Source organism: Pelodiscus sinensis, chromosome 5, assembly GCF_049634645.1.
Source record: "Pelodiscus sinensis isolate JC-2024 chromosome 5, ASM4963464v1, whole genome shotgun sequence".
NCBI classification, from domain to species: domain Eukaryota; kingdom Metazoa; phylum Chordata; order Testudines; family Trionychidae; genus Pelodiscus; species Pelodiscus sinensis.
Window position 1 is genome coordinate 100,518,780 of NC_134715.1, and position 13,859 is coordinate 100,532,638.

At 41.1% G+C, this 13,859-nt stretch overlaps 1 long non-coding RNA gene across 2 annotated transcripts in view; it reads left to right on the top strand.

The window, feature by feature from the left end:
• The window catches only part of LOC106733005 (uncharacterized), a 433,810-nt gene that overhangs the window by 364,335 nt on the left and 55,616 nt on the right, over positions 1-13,859 (top strand). For both annotated transcript variants that reach the window (XR_012903894.1, XR_001369252.3), the window contains exon 5: positions 1,393-1,508. This is a non-coding gene — a long non-coding RNA (uncharacterized LOC106733005). The remainder of the gene's footprint in view (positions 1-1,392; positions 1,509-13,859) is intronic.

Genomic DNA, 13,859 nt, shown 5'->3' on the forward strand with positions numbered 1-13,859 from the left:
ATTTTCACTTCTGGGTGCCATTTCAGATGTTGCTTATGACGAATAAAACTCCAATATGCTGAGAACTTGTTAATTTAAAGAGAGTTTTTGGTATTGAACTCTCCAGGACAAAAAATAGTTTTTCCCTGAAGAAAATATTCTGACTCCTGCGTTCCCTTAACCAGTGAGTTTCAAAGCCCAGTAAGTGAGGGTATGTCTACACTACCCCGCTAGTTCGAACTAGCGGGGTAATGTATGCATACCGCACTTGCTAATGAAGCCCGGGATTTGAATTTCCCGGGCTTCATTAGCATAAGCGGGGAGCCGCCATTTTTAAATCCCCGCTGCTTCGAACCCCGTGTAGCGCGGCTACACGGGGCTCGAACTAGGTAGTTCGGACTAGGTTCCTATTCCGAACTACCGGTACTCCTCGTGAAACGAGGTGTACCGGTAGTTCGGAATAGGCACCCTAGTCCGAACTACCTAGTTCGAGCCCCGTGTAGCCGCGCTACACGGGGTTCGAAGCAGCGGGGATTTAAAAATGGCGGCTCCCCGCTTATGCTAATGAAGCCCGGGAAATTCAAATCCCGGGCTTCATTAGCAAGTGCGGTATGCATACATTACCCCGCTAGTTCGAACTAGCGGGGTAGTGTAGACATACCCTGATATATCCAATAGATCAACCTGAATTTTGGACTAATTTAGAGACTTGACTTGTCATGTGTGTCTTTTCTACCTATTTTTTGGTATTTTTTTGTTTGGTTCAGAAGTTGAAGTGGTAGATGACATTTATAAAACAACAGGCCTTATCCAATGTCCACTGAAATAAGTGGGAAGAAGGTGCCCACCAAATATAGCCGTATTTTGTATAACTCACATATTACGAAGTAGTGTGAGCAAGGAGTGAAAAATACAGTTCCAAGAGAAGGCACCTTTAAAAAGTTAACAGTCATCACTACTACTAATTACTGGAAATAATGCATGTAGGGCCAGATTCACAGTAATTATTACAGTATATAATATAGTGTGTATAATTACATTGTTCACTGTTCTGTTTCCAACCGTGGCTAGCACCAGATGCTTCAAAGAAAGGTGTAAGGACCCCATAATATAGAGAGGTGGTATAATCTGCCTTCATGAAGGTCTCATCCTAATCTAAAACAGTCAGAGATTGCTTTCAGCCCTGAAGTATTTAAGGTTTTATAGCCTTTCCAAAAATGTTCTTAGTATTGGCCTTACTCACATCCTGAGGCAGTCTAATTTGAATGCTCTTTCATTTTCATTGAGAGTTATTTAGCAGTGTTCTTTAGCATTGAGACAGAAATAATAAGAGGCTCCTGTTTTTGATTCTTTGCCTCTAAGCAGTTCATTATTTTATATAATTTTATATAATCTTATCTGCCTGTTTTCTAGGACCTTATTGTCTTCAGATGAGAGGTTTTCCATACTTCACTCCCCATCTCTAAACACATATTATCCACAATATCCTTTATGGGATAGGACAAGTGGTGTTGCAAACAATATTCCAGGTGAGGAATTATCATTCATTTATATAACATTATATTATTTCCATAATGTGTTTCTCTAACCTATTTTTATGCATCTTAACATCATGTCTGCTTTTTTTGACTACAACTGCACATTGAGCAGAGGTCTATAATAATGTCCTGGTCCAATTAATTTCAGTGGAATTTGGATTAAGGCCTTGATTCAGAGGACAACAGCTATATCTCAGGTAGCAATGTATAGTAAACTGTTGGCAAGATTGACATTTTAACATCAATCACTGTACTGTTGCAAAAGAAATCACATACAATATAGGTTGCAGTGGCTTCAAACATGCTGTTTGGAAAATGTTTTCAAATTATATAGGGTATACACCAAGTGACACATGTAAATATATGCATTTTTCCTGTGCTGGGTTTAAAATCAATCCATTTAGTCAAGTAGTCTTATTATATGCTACCATGTTGGAGGCTTACATTAAAATCGATGGTTCACAAAGGCTGGGCACTTTACTTCAAGGGAAAAGAAGATCCTTCTGTCATTCAGTAACTCTCTCTGGTCTCAGACAGACAAAGAACTACTGTAAGTATGAAGCTTCAGACAAGCTGCTGTAAGCCTTTTTGATAAAATTTTACTTCTGAGGTTAATGACAATACCTAAGGTGTGGGAGTCATGTAATAAGCGCAAATCTGACTTGAAAAATTAAAAACAAAGAGCAGAAAACAAAGAAAAAAGTAACATTAGTTTGAAAAGAATGGCATTATAGTCAGAGAGTAAATAATGAGGAACAATACAGAAAGACACAAGAAGACTTAGATCATTTAAATGCTAAAAGATGAAAGCTAGTTCAAAGCAGCTAAATACAGAACAGTGACAGGTTTCTAGGGGAAAAAGCATATTAAACAATTGTGTGTGTCATTAAATATAAAAAATCAAAAGGTAAAAAGAGTCTAAAAGATAATTCTGTGTGCAGCATTAAATATGAATGATAAGTAATAAGAAGAGGAAAGAAAAATCTATGTCTAACATTAAAAACAAAGAAACATTACCAACTATGCCTAAGTAGGGCAAAAAGGAGCCAGGTACAATTTACTAATGTAAACAAATTCTGAAGAAACAAAGTAAAAAGAGAACAAAAGAAAAATAATCCACTTTTGACAATACGAATATAGAAGGCTACAAACTGTGATGGGAACTCAGAGTTTTACCCCTAACTGAGACATAGATGAGCAAGTAGTTTAGGGCTTGTGAGGCCATGATATTAGGCTCACTATCATAAAGGCTTGGCTGCACTATCCAGGCAATGAACTTGTGTCTGGCATTCAAAAACTTGCTTTTCCTAAGTTCTTTTTATAAAGAAAAGGCATCAAGGGCCAATTAATTTAGTACAGTGCTTCTTTAAGAAAGGCCGAAGCAAAAATATCATAATCTTCATTCCCATCCTGTCTATGAAGCTATATTGGAACACATGTCTTTTAATGAATTAAGTTGCCAATTCAAGAAAAGGCAAGAGGAGAGATTTTTCAAGGTATTTAGGTTCCTAAAGATGAAGATTAGGCACATCTGAAAATCCCACTAAGTACCTATCTGCAAGTTTAATACCTCTGTAAACCTGGTTTGAGATCAGCTTCAGGAAGATTTAATATCTGAAATATCCTCCTTTGAATTTGTCATTATTGCATTAGGGCATTTAGAGGCAAATTCCACAGTTTTTTATCCTGATGATGGCTTGACAGTAACATCTCTGGATATGTCTACACTTGCACCCTAGTTCGAACTAGGGATGCAAATGTAGGCATTCAAAATAGTAAATGAAGCCGAGATTTAAATATTCCATGCTTCATTAGCATAATCTCGGCTGCACGCTGTTTTGGAACCCAACAGTTTTGAAAGTGAAAGTGCGCTCAGGGCCATGTTAGTTTGAATCAAACCCCTTGGTTTGAACTAATATTACTCCTCACTGTGAGGAAGACATTATTTATTTTCCATCTTTTACTTTAAACAAAGAAAGCCTGACCTTCCAGTGAAGCAATGACCCTGTCATATCTAACAGTCTGACCATCTTTATCTCCCTCGTTCCTGTTGTATTGACCATGTCAGCTTTTTATTAACAAATCCTTAACAAATGTATTTTTTATAATATTACCATAATAATTCACTTAGGACTCAAATGCCTGATGGCAGCAGAATAGATAGAATTGGAGATATTTTCACATTTAACAAAAATGTTTATTTTAAAAAGATAAGAGTGCAAACTATTTCCATTGCATTCCTCCATTGCTATGCATTATTGCATATTTTAAAACAACAACTTATGCTTACATTAAATGATAGTTAAGGTATTCAAGGCAATACCCAAAGTTAAGAAAAGGCAGAATTAAAGTGTGCAACAATTATTTCAATCGCTTTGCATTAGATGCATTTTGATATAGCCTTTAATTACATGATCATGCTTGATCATTTAGGCTACGTCTACACTGCCCCTTCTCCGGAAGAGGCATGCTAATTTCAGACTTTGGAATAGGGAAATCCTATTCAAGTAGGAATAAGAGATCCTCCGGAAAAGGGCTTTATTCCAGAGGATCGCGCCAGTCTAGACGCTTTTTTCCGTCTTTTCCCCAAGCCGGAAAAAAAGCGGCGGACATGTTTATTTAAATCCCGCGGGGGATATTTAAATCCCCCGCGGATTTCCCTATTCCAAAGTTTGAAATTAGCATGCCTCTTCCGGAGAAGGGGCCAGTGTAGACGTAGACATACTGTTTGTATGTTTGTTTTTGACAGTAGAAGAATTCTGAGACTCAGCAATTCTAGGTTCTACTCCAAATTTCATGGACAGTTTCAGAGGTGTATTGTTACCAGATTTGCCCAATACTCTAGGGTATGCTCATTTATTAGGGTTACTCTTATGGGACTGGGGGAAGGTTAACAATTCTATCAGTGTGCTGTTGGTGCTTACTTGTGCTCTCATATGGAGCTGAATTCTCCCTGCTCCAATTCCCCCTCCCACTGAAGCTCTCCTGCAGGAACTAGGTTCCTCAGGATGGGGTTCTTCTCACCTTACAACACACACAGACACTCATACCCACTACCAGAGCATGTCTGAGAGGACTGGGTAATCAGCACTCACAAGCTGACCCCCTCATATGTCCCTGGACTCAGCTGGCTGGGTTGAACTGCAATGCCACACTGCACCCTCTTGTGCCTTTGGACTCAATGGGCTGGATTAAACAGGACTTTAACCTGCCATCCTTATAAGCCCCCAGGTTCAGCATTTCCCTAACCCACCTTTCACACCACAGTCATTCACTGGTAAACCACACAATGAGCTAACCCCACAGGACTTTGGGCGCTACAGGGATCTTTAGCTTGGGTACAGGAAGTGTTATTGTAGAGCGAATGGGGAAGCCAAAACAACACCCCTTGAGGAAGAGTGAGCTAAAGAGAAAGAAAGGGAGAAAGAAGCAACTAACCTAATAATGAAAGTTATTTATTTCTGAGTAGTGAATAGATATCAAACAGTTACAATATTAAATCTAACAGTTGCAATATTAAATCTAAATTGAAACTGATTACAAATGTTAGGTAGCCATATAACAGTTTACATAGGGCAGGGTCAGGAGGCTATGCTTAGAGCGATAGTTCATGGGAGAGAGAGACCTCACCACTCCATGGAGCTTGCACTGATCAGGGTTCCCAGATGATGATGGTAGCCAGGGGTCCAGAGGGCAGGAGACAAGCAGAGCAGAGCCCCCAGCATGATCAGACGGGAGATGTAGAAGTCTCAATGGAACTGATGCAATTTAAATCCAGGTATCGAAACAGTTTTTCTTGGGGCAAGGAAAGGAGTTTTTATAGGGATAGGACAATAGTTCAAAGAGAAAGAAGCGAGACAATAGAGACTGATCACCCCTGGTTATGGGTGATGTTCCTTGAACGAGCTCACAATGCAACTAGGCAGTTTCAGTATTTTAGATGTCAATAGGATCGTTACTAGAATTGGTCTGATAATGATTAATTTGGGTGTGAGCAGGCCTAGGTTCATTAGCATCTGGAGCAGATATTTCCCATCAGGCAGTGCTTCTTTACTTTCAGGATCCCATAGTTCACTGCGGTTCCTGCCTTGGAAGAGCTGGTCTCCATTCTGCATGCTAATGAGTTCTGTCTTCAATGCACATGAGGCTGGGGTGTTCTTTAATTAGTTTAGGTATGTCTTCCCTGGCCTTTTCCTTGCTTTGTCTGATTCTAGCAGAGGCCTAGGGGAAGAGGGGGGGTGGTTTTCCATGAATGTCACTCCCTGGATCCCCAAGAGCATGGGGCTGGTAGGTAACAGTAGCACAGGTGTTATGCACCCAGGAGCAAAGGCAAAATTTGTCGTCGTCCCCCCCTCCCACCACTGCTGCACTGTAGGGCTCCAAATCTGGCTCACAGCTGAGCCCAACCCTGGGAGAAGGAGGGAGCATGTACTGCATCTGCCTCCACCCCCTGCAGTTTGTGACTGGGCCCCTGCTCGCACTAACCAGCAGGCAGAGATGGAGAAGGATTGGGCTGGGGGCAGAGAGGCAGGGAGGAGGCTCCAGCCGGTGTTGGTGAGTGGAGGAAAGCTAAAGGATGACAGGAGGAGCAGAGGGGGACTAAATTGGAACCCCCCTAGTGTGTCGCCCGGGGGCAACTGCCTCCCTTGCTATACCACTGGACAGTTTTCTCTAGCGGTTATAGTTGTTTCTTTGGCATTCCTATTCTGATCTTGCTGCCTAGCAATGTATCTCCCTAAAACCCTTTTCTGCCCCTGTCCCATTGCCCATTACCTGTGTCTGGCTCTCCCTGGCACTGTCCATCACCCTGTGGTCTACCTATGCATGCTCTGCCTGTCTTCTTCTCATTCTGTCTTTTCTCCTATTCTCCCCAGCTGTTGTCTGCCACTGCCTTCCCTCCTGCCCCTATTTTGCCAGCTATTCAGAATTCAGCCAAAAATGAGTCAGTGAGGGTGGGGGAAAGCAAGCAATGGAGGGAGAGGGAATGGGGCGGGGTCTTGTAGAGGGCACAGCAATGTTGTTCAGTTTTGGTCAGTCAGAAAATTGGCAACACTATGTGATAGCCTATCACTTCCTCTGCCACTACACTCCACGACAACCTGCCTCTGCACCACTCTGTGACCCTCACCACTGTGCATTTTTGCCTCCCACAAGTCTAGACAACTGAAAGAGAGATACAGAAAGCACAAGAGAGACTATCTGGTAGTGCAGAGCAATTGAAGGAAAAGTTCTGGTCACCCCTGCAACTGTGCATGCCCAGAAGAGATGGGACTATTAGGAGAATTTAGCTGCCAAATTTGAACAAGTCTACCAAACATTCTGTTCTATGTAGGATCATCTACTGTTCTCGTTGCTGGAGTATTTTTCCCTCTCAACCTTTTCTCAGTGAGAGAATTATGTGTGCAATGTTGGTTTTGGTTTATTAGTTTTTAAATGCACATCTTATATTAGAGAAGGCTGGAGCAATGACATTTGTGATGGTCCTTGTAGTTACTCAGGCAGCTCTTCAGCTATGCTGTTAATTAGCAGGGGCCAGGATTCACTGTCGCGATGTTCTCATGTGTCTCTGACTCCATTGATGATGATAACCAGAAGGCTGCTTGCATATGTGCTCAATGATGTGTGCTGTGCAGGCTAGTGCACTTAGTCTTCACAGCAGACTCCAAGGCTGTGTCTAGACTGCATCCCTTTTCCGTAAAAGGGATGCAAATTAGACACATTGCAATTGCAAATGAAGTGGGGATTTAAATTCCCCCTGCTTCATTAGCATAAAAATGGCTGCCGCTTTTTTCCGGCTCGGAGCTTTGCCGGAAAAAAGCGCCAGTCTAGACTTGGATCTTTCGGAAAATAAAGCCTTTTCCAAAAGATCCCTTATTCCTCTTAAAATAAAGAATAAGGGATCTTTCAGAAAAGGCTTTATTTTCCAAAAGATCCGTGTCTAGACTGGCGCTTTTTCCGGCAAAGCTCCGAACCGGAAAAAAGTGGCAGCCATTTTTATGCTAATGAAGCGGAGGGGATTTAAATCCCCACTTCATTTGCAATTGCGATGTGTCTAATTTGCATCCCTTTTACGGAAAAGGGATGCAGTCTAGACACAGCCCAAAAGAGCCCCAAAGACTGCAAATCAGATAAGGATCGATGGTGCCAGGCCAGGTTTATTGTTAAGCAAAGTACATTAATAGTTGTCAATAGACTCTACTGAATCACTATTCATTTATACCCCGTAACAATGAAATGGCTCAAAACAATGGAACACTTCCTTTACCCTCCTAGGCCATTCAAAGACTGTCCCCCAGGACACCACCTTATATACAGGTACAAACACCTCACTGTTAACATGTGAGGTTGCCACCCTCTGATGTTGCCAGGCTATCACCAATCACCTTGTACCTCATCACCTTGCTCTAATTAGACCATCTCCATCCATCAGGTATCAACCTTGACCCTTTCCTGACACATAACTCACTGAGAGGGGCCTCAAAGTTTGCTTCTCAGTTCAGGTTAAAAGGGTCTAAGATAACAGCTAGATGTTTACTCCTCATAAATACCAATTCAAGAGCAAACTTTGAGGCCCCTCTCAGTGAGTTACATGCCAATAACTCACGATAAGCCCACAATTACTGCTCTCCACCTGGGGTTATGCGGTCTCAGCTTGTTTTATGCCTAGTTAAACAAACAAGGTTGTTTCCTGCTTATCTTAACTTTCCTTTGCCATATTTTGTTCATTGTCAGCTAGGCCTCAGACATCAGACCAGGCCATCCTTATATTTTATGCCCTCATCTTACTATAGCCTTCAGTTCCTGTGGGAGTTCATTCTATATTCTAGGACTGGAATGTCTAATCCCACTCATTCTTTGGTGGCCCCCCTGTCTTTCATTAGAATCATAAGCTGATCTATGGAGAGAGGCAAAAGCAAAAAAGCCAATTTTGAGCTGAGTCTTGAATGAACCAGGTAATTCAAAGGAGTTGTATTTTCCTATCTTCTTATTAACAAACTTCTAATTTTGGTTTTCCAGAAATATTGTAGTTTGTTTTACTTCTGTTGGCTTTGCTTCATTTAGGTACTTAGGTATAATCTATTGGGAATTCACCTAAGAGAGCAGGGATCCATGCTAGAGGTAACAGCATTCTGTACATTCTAGAGCCTAGAATGCTAAGGTGCACAAAGGGAGTTGAAATAGTTATCAGAATAGGACACAAAGTTATGAATAACAAAATCTCCCTACATGGAGATGAGCCAGAGGCATACTTTGGGCAAAGTTACAGATGTATTTTAGGTAAATTTTAGACATGGGAGGACATTATTTATCCATCTATTGCTGTAATGATCCGATCCTCAGCTGATGTCATCTGACATAATTACTAAAGTCAAATGTGAAATGTACCCCACAAGCAAATAAAAATGCCCTAAATAACTAAGGGTACATCTACACTAGCCCCCTAGATCGATCTAGGGAGGCTAATGAGGGCAACCGGAATTGCAAATCAAGACCGGGATTTAAATATCCCACGCTTGATTTGCATGTTCCTGGCTGGTCGCCATTTTAGAAATTGACTAGCCCAAAGTAACCGCCTGCGTCTACACTCGTCAGTGAAACGGGATTCCAGAATAAAGCCCCAAAATCGAATTAGGTGGTAAACTTCATTCCACGAGGAATACCACCTAATTCGATTTAGGGGACTTATTCCCGGGCTTGATTTACAATTCCGGGCTTGATTTGCAATTTTGGTTTCCTTTCATTAGCCTCCCTAGATCAATCTAGGGGGCTAGTGTAGACGTACCCGTACAACCTAAATGAATGAATTGTTTTAATGCTGTTTAATGTAATACATAAAAGCAAGTAGTCACTGTGGCTGGAACAATTCATTTCCATAGTTGTTGAAGGAGGACAGGGAGGAAAATTGATGTAAATTAATTGGGAGGCTGTCCCACACAAAAGGGTTGGCATGAATAATGCACAAGAAAGAAGAGGACAAAGGAAGCAGTCAGGATGAAAGGATGCAGAAAAAGATGGAAAGTTTAGAATCAAGGATGATACCAAGTCCCAGTCTTCAGTTTAAATATCAGCACCAGCCTGTTGGTATAGTTAATTCATTTAAAAGAAATCATTATCAATTTCAGTACCATTTTCTTTTCATTGCAAATCCTTTATTCGTTACAAAATGCCACCATCCTCTATACTAATTATAAAAGATACTGCGTACTGTACTTCTCAGTGACAGCAGTAATAATGTGTTGGTGCTATTCAGCCCTTATTAGCAATCTCAGGGGAGAGGACAGGAATAACTAGAGCATGTAGACTGCATAATCCTTAAAGGTGGTCACTGCAGGTCTGGAGTGATGCATATTGAGAGGGTATTGTGTGGAAACTGATAATGCCACTGCCTGTGCTGAACCGTTGGATGGCTACAGATACAAAAAAGACTTTAGTATCAAGTAATCCAGCACATATTACAAACTATACATGTACATATACAGGAAATAGTCAGGTAACCTTAGCTCTGCCTATAATGCAACCAGGTCTGCCTATAATTAAACAGTGCTTTAGAGAAGGAGTTTCTTTCCTTCATTTGACTATTCGATTCAGCGGCTAATATTGTCCTGGCCTTTAAACAGCATCTAAATGAATTTATCCTCACATCATCTTTGTGAATCTGTGCAGTATTATTATCCCCATTTTTCAGAGAAGGAAGTGAGGCACAGGACAACTTATCCAGTGTCACACAAAGAGATGATAGCAGTAATAGGAATTGTGCCCAGATCACCATAGTTCCATGCCAGTGCTTCACTCACTAGACTGTTCTTCCTCTATTATTGAGCTACAGATTGATCCTCTTGGTCCAGGACTCTGATCCAGCAATATCCGTGGTCTGGCAGACCAGAGAATTCCAGACCAGAGAGTCCCAAACCAGAAACTCCTGCATCAGGGGGCAGAGCTATGAGCCCAGCAGCAGTGGAGCTGTAGTGACCCTGGAGCAATGGAGTCCTGCCTGCCCTGGGGTGGCGGATCCCCGTGGCAGGGCACAGGGGAACCCTCTGCTGAGGACCCTGGGAGAGTCCAGAGTCCATCAGCCACAGGGCAGGATTGATCTCCCCAGTCCAGCAAACTCTCTCATTCAGGACCGGTCAGATCCCAAGGGTGCCAGACCAGGAAGATCCAACCTGTACTTTGACATTAATATACAATACCTGGCTAAAGTCTGTTACTGAGATAACAGAAGTTACTTTACATGTAGCAACACAAGTTACTCTAGATGTACAGTATTTTTCAACTGGGAAAATACAAGTCCAGATACAATATATGTAAAGAAAGAAAAAAGGGAAACAAAATCATTTTTCAAAAAAGTCGTTATGTACAGAGATCTGCACCAGCAGGAACTCCTACTAGAGAAATATTAAAATATGTAAATTGCCACCTCTAAGAACATTTTTTCGTAACATTCAATTTTACAGATGAAACAAAATAAGACAATAAGGTAATAATTTACTTATTAACTTATTTTCATAGGCATCAAAAATTAAACAATATTCCCTCCATTAAGAATAAAATTGAAATAAAACTGAAAATTGCCACCACAAAAATATCCTACAATGAGAAAGAGACAATTTGTGCAGCCCAAAGATCATTATCTAATGAAAGTCACAACTAATATGACAGAGAAACTGAGAGATCATGTAATGAGAGCTTTGTTGTATTAGCAATTCCTGTTTTTATATTAGTTGTTATGCTAGAATATTAATAAATTTGTTTACTAGTAGACAAGAACATTGCTAACATAGTTCATGAACATTATGGAACATTAATATGATATAGCTATTATAATAAAACATTCATGTATTGTTCAAAACGTGATTCATACAGTGCAGAAATATTGTCATTCAGTAGTGAGTTGAGGATGGCTATATTTTTCTTCACAGAGATTAGTGGAAAATATAATGCGCATGCATTATACATGGTGAGGTCTTGAGGTTATATGCTTGATTCCAGAAGGTGTTGACTCCTGCTGAAGTCAATGGGGGTCAAGATACTGAGGAACTGCAGGGTTTGACACCATAACAGTCCTAGAGGTTGACAGAGTGATTGTGTTTGTGACAGTGCCTGAAGTCAGATGATCGGGCGAATATATACCTGATTCTGACAGTATGCTCATGTAAACCTGTTCAGAATCAGATTCTGTATAACTCACTGTAAATCACCTTTGTAAATGTATAAAACAACATATGTGCTTCATACAGGTCAGACTCCATTGTGCCAGGCACTTCTCAAATATACAATAAATGACAGTTCCTGCTCTAAAGACTTTGCAGTCTAAAATACAAGTCATAAGTGGTGGAGGAGAGAAACAAACAGTCTGAAGAGAAGTATGAGAAAGGAAACCAGCTGTCCATTCAGGTCTAAGCCATTCAACTGCAGTGAAGGAAACTACAGGGCCAATAGCTAACTCTCTCACATCTTGCTATTCCTCTCCTGCCCATCTGCTCAGAGCCCTGCTCTATACTAGGAATTTATTTCAAAATAACTGCCCCCTCCCACATCTAATTTATAAGCAGAATATCTACACTACCAAGCCCATTATTTCAAAATAGTGGGCCATGGAATTCGAAATCTGTACTCCTGCTTTCCATCAGGAGTAACTCTAATTCCAAAATAGTTATTTCAAAATAATGATAATGTGGATGCTCTGGTGCCACTATTTAGAAATAATTACTCCCTTGAGTAATTTGATCTAATTGCTCCCAGGGGCTTCCTGGAGCTTTAAGTCTGAGCTAATATGTCCACATTAATGGAGCCTGCCACAGACTAATTTCGAGGCTTCCCTGTAGTATGGACATGCTAGTTCAAATTTGTTAAATCTGGAGTGATTTTAAATTGAATTTAGTAATTTCAAAATAATTTCCTAGCATAGACATGGCCAGAGTTAGACAAGAGCCATCTCACCTCCTCAAGACACTGTGTCACCCAATAATAATAATAATGCCAATAATGCCTCATTGCAAGAGGAATACCAGCTAATTCAAGTTAGGGCTTTAAATCGGAATCCCATTTCACTGCCGCTTGTAGATGCGGGCAGTTACTTCGGGAGAGTCAATTTCTAAAATGGTGACAAGCCGGGAACATGCAAATCAATGCGGGATATTTAAATCCTGGGCTTGATTTGTAATTTTGGTCACCTTCATTAGCCTCCCTAGATCGATCTAGAGGGCTAGTGTAGACATACCCTCAGGGTACATCTAAACTACAAGCCTCTTTCAAAAGAGGCTTTTTCGAAAGACTCTTTTGAAAAAACCTCTTTTGAAAGAGACCATCTAGACTACAGCTAGTACTTTTGAAAAAGTGAGCTGCTTTTTCGAAAGAGAGCACCCAGGCAGTCTGGATGCTCTCTTTCAAAAAAGCATACTTTGCATTACATAGAGCCTTTTTTCGAAAGAGCGCTTTCTAAAAAAGGTGTTCTTCCTTGTAAAATGAGGTTTTCCATGGTAAAAAAAAACTGCTGCATTCTTTCAATTTACTTTCAAAAGAACGTGGCAGCAGTCTAGACGCAGGGGAAGTTTCTTCGAAAAAAGGCCACTTTTTTTTCGAAAAAACCCTATAGTCTAGACACGCCCTCACTGTGGGCAAACTTTTTGGGCTGAGGGAGGAAATTGTGAATTATAAACTGTGTGTTTTTAAAACACAAATGTTCATCTTTGTGAGCAAGGCTGTTGATGAGACAGCACAGGTGTCAGAAGTTTTCCTTGAATGTGGGATGGGGGTTGAGTTTGGGTTTGTGAGAATTCAGGAGCCAAGGAAGAGTAGGATTACAGAAGGCCACAGGTTAGGCACTTGCTTTGGCCTTAGTTACACACAGTATTTTCAGGAAGCAGCATAGTCGGGGCATTTGTGGTACCATGCTATACTAACTCCCTCGCCTTGTGCACACAGAGCAGCTATCTTCCTGTCTCCCTGTTCTGTGCTCCAGTTGCAGCTGTTACACAGCTGTTGGTAGCCCTTGGCTTGGAAAGAAAACAGCCCTCCTCTACAGTCCCCAAAATGGCTCTGCTCCACCCAACCCACTCGGAACTCACTCAAGCATCTCCTCTCCCTAGAACTGAGTGGAGGAGTGGGTTCCAGGCTGCCCTGCTTTGCACCCTTCCTGGATACAGAGAAAATATTGAAGGGACAGGAATATAGATCAGTCCCCACAATATTTCCACTGTTCCCTGTTCCGCTATCCCTAAGTGATAGCACATTTCCTTAACTCAGTTCTTTTCAAACTGTTAAAAGCTCAGCCTTGCCTCCAGAAGATTAGTTCAGTTATTGAAGGCCTACACATTTTAATTTACACTATTTTTGCCCCCA